Genomic DNA, 7,341 nt, shown 5'->3' with positions numbered 1-7,341 from the left:
ATTTAATGATTTATATGCTAAATTTAAGAGTCTAAGTTTTAAAAACAAAGACTTAAAAACTGAAAATTTAACTCTTGACTCTCAAAACAAAGTGTTACTTCAGGAGATAGAAGATCTCAAGAAGGAAAACTCTTGCCAAGCATTTGAGATAAAAGAAATTAGAATTAGAACCAATCTCTTACAAAAAGAAATAACTAGTCTAAAAGAAAAATCAAATGATCTTCTTTCTATCGTGACCAAATTCACAAATGAAAAAAAAGAATCTAGAAAGACTTCTTGGTTATCAAAGATGCTCGGTTAATAAAACCGAATTGGGATATAGCTTCTTTGATACTCAAAATAGACCAAACTATGTGGTGAAGAATCAAAGACAATATTCTCAATCATTTGTTCAAAGAACTAAATTTTCTAGTTATAATAGAAATGCATCTAATCATGGAACTTATAATGCTTATAAGCCTAGACATGATTACTCTAGAAATGCTAAATCTTTTTATAGAAAGAATATTTATTATCAAAGGAAACCAAAATCCAAATGGATATGGGTTCCTAAGACTAACTCTCATGGACCCAAAAATAGAAAGGGGTCAAATGCTTTGTCGTCTAATTTTGTTGTAGGTACACAAAATAAGGAGCAAATGGATATTGGACAACGGTTGTTCCAAACATATGACTGGAAGGCCGGAGTTATTTTCCACCCTCCAAAGTAAAGATGGAGGAACTGTCACCTTTGGTGACAATAACATGGGAAAAGTAATAGGTATTGGTAATATTGGTAATCCAAAATTTTCCTTGATAGAAAATAATCTTTTAGTAGATGGTTTAATGCATAATTTGTTATCAATTAGTCAATTATGTGATAAAGGTTTTCATGTTTCTTTTGAACATGATTTATGCTTAATTTCTGATTTTCATCTAAAAAGATCATTTTTAAAGGTAAAAGAAGGAACAATGTGTATGAACTTTATCTAGATGAGTTACCAACTTTTAATGAAAAATGTCTTATTGTTTCAAATGAAATTCAATGGTTATAGTACAAGAGACTTGGACATGTTAATTTTAAAATTATTTCCAAGTTATCCAAGAATGATCTTGTTAGAGACCTACCTAAAATACCATATAAGAAGGATCACTTATGTGATTCTTGCCAAATGGGTAAACAAATAAAGAGTTCTTTTAAGGCAAAATAAATAGTTTCAACAAAACGTCCTCTTGAACTTTTACATTTAGATCTATTTGGACCATCTAGAATTCAAAGTTTGAATGGTAGCAAGTATGCTTTTGTTATAGTAGATGATTATTCTCGATTTACATGGGTAATTTTTCTAAAAAGCAAAAATGATGCTTTTTCTGAATTTTTCAAACTTTGTAGAAGAATTACAAATGAAAAATCTACATCTATAATTAAAATTTGTAGTGATCATGGTGGTGAATTTGAAAATGAATCTTTTCTAAAGTTTTGTGATCTACATGGTATATCTCACAACTTTGCTTTTCCTAGAGCGGCTCCACAAAATGGAGTTGTTGAAAGAAAGAATAGAACTTTGCAAGAATGTGCTAGAACCATGCTTCAAGATAAAAATTTACCAAAATACTTTTGGGCTTAAGCAATAAATACATGTTATGTTTTAAACCGTGTTCTTATTTGACCAATCTTACATAAAACATGTTTTGAATTGTATTATGATCGTATACCAAAGATCTCATATTTCAAAATTTTTGGTAGTAAATGTTTTTTGTTAAATACCAAAGATAATCTTGATAAGTTTGATTCAAAATCAGATGAATCAATATTTCTTGGATATTCTTCTAGAAGTAAAGCTTATCGTGTTTTTAATAAAAGAACATCTTGCATTGAAGAATCTTTACATGTTGCATTTGATGAGAATTGTGAGCAGGTTATTCCTCTAAGCGAAGGAGAAGAAGTCATACTTCAAGAAGAACCTTTGATAGAGAGTACTTATCAAGAAAATGTTCCTCTTCAACCGATTTGGAAAGAAGTTCCCAATCATCCACATGAACAAGTTATTGGAGAAATAAAGAGCGATGTCCAAACTAGAAGGCAATTAAAAAAATATATTGCAAATATTGCTTTCATATCTAAAATAGAACCAAAGAATATCAATGAGGCTTGTGATGATGAATTTTTGGCTTTTGGCCATGTCTGAAGAACTAGGCATTTGCTTATTATTAGACTTATATTTTTTTGAAAATTTTGTTTTAATTTTTTTTTAAGACTAACATTTTTCTTGAACTTTGTTTACTATTATTGTTTTGATAAAACAACATTACTTTTCATGAACTTTGATAATTTCTGGGTTGTAACATTTTGAATTTGAATTTGCATTTTGCTTATGCTATGTCTGCCCTTACTCTTTTTGATTATGACAAAGGGGGAGAAAAATATGAAATAAACTTGCATGAGAAAAAGATAAAATTTGGTAAATAGACCTTGCATTAAGACACATGCATGGATATTGCAGGAGAAAAAAATAGACCTTGCATGAGAAATGAGAAATTAAGAGAAAAAGATAGAAATTGCATATTGCATCATGTGAAAGCATTGAAAATTGCATTCTTGAAAAAGTTTTAGAAATGCATGAAATGATAAAAATGCAAACCAATCAATATGTGATATATGTGCTTTGAATGTGCTAACTTTTAATGTTTTGCAGCATATTGATAGGGGGAGTAAAATCTCCGTCTATGCATCTAAATGCTCCATCTTTGATTAGTTTGTCATCATCAAAAAGGGGGAGATTGTTACGACAATGAAGTCATACATGATACTTCAAGTACAAGGTTTTGATGATGAGCAAGTGAATCAACTGCATTTCAGCTAAGGCAATGAAGAACAATGACAAGCATTGAAGAATTCGATGAAGAATCTTTGAAGACTAGTGTGCAAATATAAAATTTATTTAAAGTCTTAGATTCTTGTAAGAGCCTTACTTAGAGTGCATATTTAGGTTGCATTTCACTTAAAAAATCTTTAGAATTTTTTTTCTAAAAGAACCCTTCATGAAAATCTTTTTAGAAAACTCTTTTCTTAAATTTTCGTGTTTATTAGTCGACCAATAGACTCACCAGTCGACTAATCTTTTTTGCGCCAAATTTTCTAAACAAAATGTCAATTTTGTCAAATTAGTCAATCGAAGGTTTTATCAGTCGACCGGTCAGAATGTCTGTTTTCTAAAAATTTTAGCAGCAGTCGACTAATGATTTTATCAGTCGACTGAACAGAACATGTGTTTTCTGAAAATTTAGCAATAGTCGACTAATGCTTTTATCAGTCGACCGAACAGAATGTATGTTTTTAAGAAAAGTTTAGCAGCAGTCGACTGAAAGGTTTTTCAGTCTACTGATGATATTATCAGTCGACTAATTTTTTCTTCAGTCGACTAAGTTTCAAAACTTCATATTTTCAAACGGCTCGATAAACAGACCAATCGACCGACGATAACTGTCAGTCTACTAATAGCTAATTATTAGTCGACTAACTACTGTTCCAGTCGACTAATTTTGCCGTTTTTCCTGAAACTTTAAAAAGACGTGTCTTTTCATTTTTCAAACATTTTGATCGTTCAAAATAGACTGTTTTGACACCCTTTCATACCCTCAACATATTGAATCTTTCAACTATAAATATGAGTGCATTCCACACTCAAAAGCACTTCAATTCAATCAATTTGAATCAATTGCTCTTTGCTTTTCACTCATATTCATTTTCTCACTCACTTCAGTTTTTCACTCAAATTCCTTTGAGAGATAGTGAATTCGTGAGTAGAGTATTTCAACAACCTCAAAAGCCAATTGCATCTCATTTGCATTCATAAGAAGAGCTCGTAGGTTATTTTTGTAAGTTGTTACTTACTTTATTTTTCTGTAAAAGAAAGGACTCCTTGGTTTAAAGGAGTTATTTGCTTTCAGTAGGTGTGTTACTGAAAGTGAGACTGAATTTGGTCTGTATGATCTTGTAGTTACACAAGGTTGATAGTGGAAATTTCAAGCGGGTTTTGCTTGGGACTAGATGTAGGTCGAGAAAGACTGAACCAGGATAAATTACTGTGTTCTTTGTGTGTTTGTTTTGCGAATTTCAAAATTCGTCAATATTCTGCTGATAATTTTTAAAAGCACTATTCACTTCCCCTCTAGTGTTCGTTGCCTCGATCCTACTGCACTTTCATGTTCTCTTATCATATATAGGATTTTGAAGCAACATAGCCATCCTTTGAGGAAACCAATATTAAGGATTTAGAATGTTGTTCAAGTTTACAAAGTTTATGAAAATGCAACACATGATGTAAGCTTCTTTTTTTAACTGAAGGGAGATTGCTAACTAATACACATGATATAAGCTTATTTTTTTGGTTTTATGATAATGAGACACTAACCCTCTGGCTGGCTCATTTGATCCCATCCCACACATGATATAAACTTCTATGCACATAATGATGGAATTTGATGTGGGACCTTTAGTTCCAATATCAATATGGAGGCAATACTTATAGGAACTCTATATGCCATAATTGAATTTTTACACGATAGTCTATTTGAAAAAAATCTACATTGAGCAGCCTGTGTAGCGACTACATGAATGCTTGCCGTTTGATAACGTGGTAACTACCCACCACAGAGACAGTAATACCCACTACAGAGGTGGAGCCCTCTGTGTGCGAAGGGGGTAGGGTAATACCCACCACAGAGGTGGATCAATCCGAAGAGAGAGAGAGAGAGGACGGCTGCACGGAGGATGAAGGTGGAGAATGGCTGCAGCGTGGAGTATCCTGTAGGAAGAGAAATGAAGGTTTTGCCCTAATCCAGAAATATTTTGATATAAAAAATTCCTACACATCAAGAAAATCTGTCATAGGAAAAGAAAAAATTTGCTTATGAGAAGTTTTGAGATGATAATTTTCCTAAAATAAATTTTTTTCACTTGTTTGGGTAGAATGAGATAAATAAAATAAAAAATCATAAAAATAAAGAGGTGGTGGTGGAGGAGCTTCTCCTGTGTGTTTTTCTACAAGGTGGGTGATGGTGGTGGAGCTTCTCTGGCGCTGTTTTTCTGAAGGTGGGTGGTGGTTGTGGCAGTGAGATGGATGATGGATGAAAATCACCATGAGGGTAGAACGAGTTTTTTCGGAAGGTGGGTGATAATGATGGTGGTGAGATGGATGGTAAAAAATCATGGTGGGTGGGTAGAACGGTTTTTTGGGAGGTAGGTGATGGTGGCGAGATGGTGGGTGGTGGCGGTAAGATTAGTGGTAAGGAGTGAATCACTATATTTTTTTGGTAAAAAACTTTCCTTCACATCTCTACCTATCAAAAAGTTAGCTTTTTAGGAAAAACTCTTTTAGAGAAAAAGTCTTTCATTTGGAAGGGTTGAAAAAACCGTACTGTTTTCCAACTTGTCCTACATCTTTTTCACTATTAAACGTTCTTTAAACGGAGAAACTTTTCTTATAAAAAAAATCAGGTTTAAAAAAAAAATTATCAAAATTTTTCTCTTTGTTTGTGATGACTGGAAAAGTTGTAAACCTTGTTTTTCTTACCTTCACTCTTCCTATTATTTTCTCACTTTCAAATGTGAAGTGATAAAGATATAGGAAAAGTGAAGGTCGAAAAGAAAAATGTGCGATTCTTCCGACCGTTGCAATTGAGAGAAATTTTTTGTGAAAGAGTTTTTTCTAAAAAATATAATTTCTGATAAGAAACATTAAAAATTGCATTTGAGGTTCTCTCTTATTTTCTTCCTCTCACCCACCCACCCACCGTTCTTTGTCGATAGTGAGCTTGTTGAGGGTGAGGGTGCCGGTCTTGTCGCTGCAGAGGATGTCCATGCCCGCCATCTCTTCGATTGTGGTCATCCTCTTGGTGATTGCACCCTGCGCAGACAGTCTCTGAGAGCCGATAACCATGGTCACCGAGAGGATGGTGGGCATAGCGATGGTGATCCCTCCAATCAAGAGCACCACCAAGCTGTTGATGCCATCCCTTGTACCTGCGGTGCTGGATGGGATACATCACCAGAATCTTGATGATCATGCCCTCTGCAATAGAGCAGATACAGAAGTTTCCAATGGCCGTAAGAACCTGCAATTGCAAAATACCCCGTCAAAAACAATAAACAAAACTAACCAGTATGCTCATTATTTCATTATATCTTGAAAAGAAGAAGGAGAAGACCTTTTGGAAGTGACCAACTTGATTGGTGTTGTCGAGCAAATGGGCAGCCTTGCCGAAGAAGGTGTGCACACCGATGGCAATGACAACGGCTTCGATCTCGCCCTGCTTGCAGGTCGACCCGGAGAACACCTCGTCTTCTGGCATCTTGGTCACAGGCAGAGACTCCCCAGTGAGGGCGGATTGATCGATCATCAGAGGTTCACTCTCGAGAAGCCGGGCATCGGTCGGAACGACGAACTTGATGCTGATGACGTCCCCTGGCACAAGAATTGCAGCATCCTGCTCGCTCCATTTACCATCTCGAAGGACCTTCATTTCACCATTAATTAGCATCATACAAATGGCTCAGTATTGGTGTTAACTGTAACCGCTTATTTCTATTTCATTTCGTTTTGCTTACCTTTGTCTAAGTGTTTCTTCTTTTTGTTTTCGGCAATCTATGTTTATGTTAATGATTTTCCTTGAAACGTTGGAGCTTTTCTAATGAATTCTTGGGCATTTGATGCAACATGTGGTCTTTATGGTCTCTGTAGGAACATGGGAAGTTCCACCACCACCCCTCCTCTCTCTCATTTTTCTAGGATTTTTCATTTAATTTTTCTCATGCTATACAAACAAGTAAAAGAAATTTATTTAAAAAAATTATCGTATCAAAATTTCTCAGGCAATTTTTTTTTTCTATGAGAATTTTTCTTGCTTCCAAACTACCGATTACCAGTTTCTCCCTTGGGTGCGTTGTGTAACCGGAGTGTCCTTCGGCGAAAACCAGATGGGGCCACCCCTCACGGGAATGGTTTCCACAGAAACTTGAGGGGGAACCCATTGATTTTGAGGCCCTTTTTCTGTGCTGAAACGCAATACCGCGTTTGCATAGCCACGGTGGGGATAACGAGACTTTTTACTATGATTGGGATCATTGTTGAACCATTCCTCTTCTAGATATATATCAAATGAATTTGTGAATTTGATGTGTAATTAATGTACCGACAGAACAGACGTTCTTATGCTTGTGTCCAGGGATTCTGGACATGTCTTACTGCTGGTGTGACTAAAAAATAATAAACTTGTCTACGAGTTGAATCAGGGTTGAATCCTATCTCTGTCAGCTGGGACCTTGGATTGCTCAGAGAAAATGATTTGTGCCTCCAGCAG

The 7,341-nt window shown here is 35.0% G+C and overlaps 1 pseudogene; it reads right to left on the bottom strand.

Moving 5' to 3' along the window:
- Nucleotides 1-5,759: 5,759 nt before the first annotated feature.
- On the bottom strand, nucleotides 5,760-6,644 carry LOC149851298 (ATPase 2, plasma membrane-type pseudogene; annotated as a pseudogene).
- Between the last annotated feature and the right edge of the window lie 697 nt (nucleotides 6,645-7,341).

This window comes from Nuphar pumila, chromosome 1 (assembly GCF_984573655.1).
Source record: "Nuphar pumila chromosome 1, dmNupPumi1.hap1.1, whole genome shotgun sequence".
In the NCBI taxonomy this organism is placed as follows: domain Eukaryota; kingdom Viridiplantae; phylum Streptophyta; class Magnoliopsida; order Nymphaeales; family Nymphaeaceae; genus Nuphar; species Nuphar pumila.
Note: the sequence above shows the minus strand (reverse complement) of the source record. Positions and strands in the feature narration are given on the sequence as shown.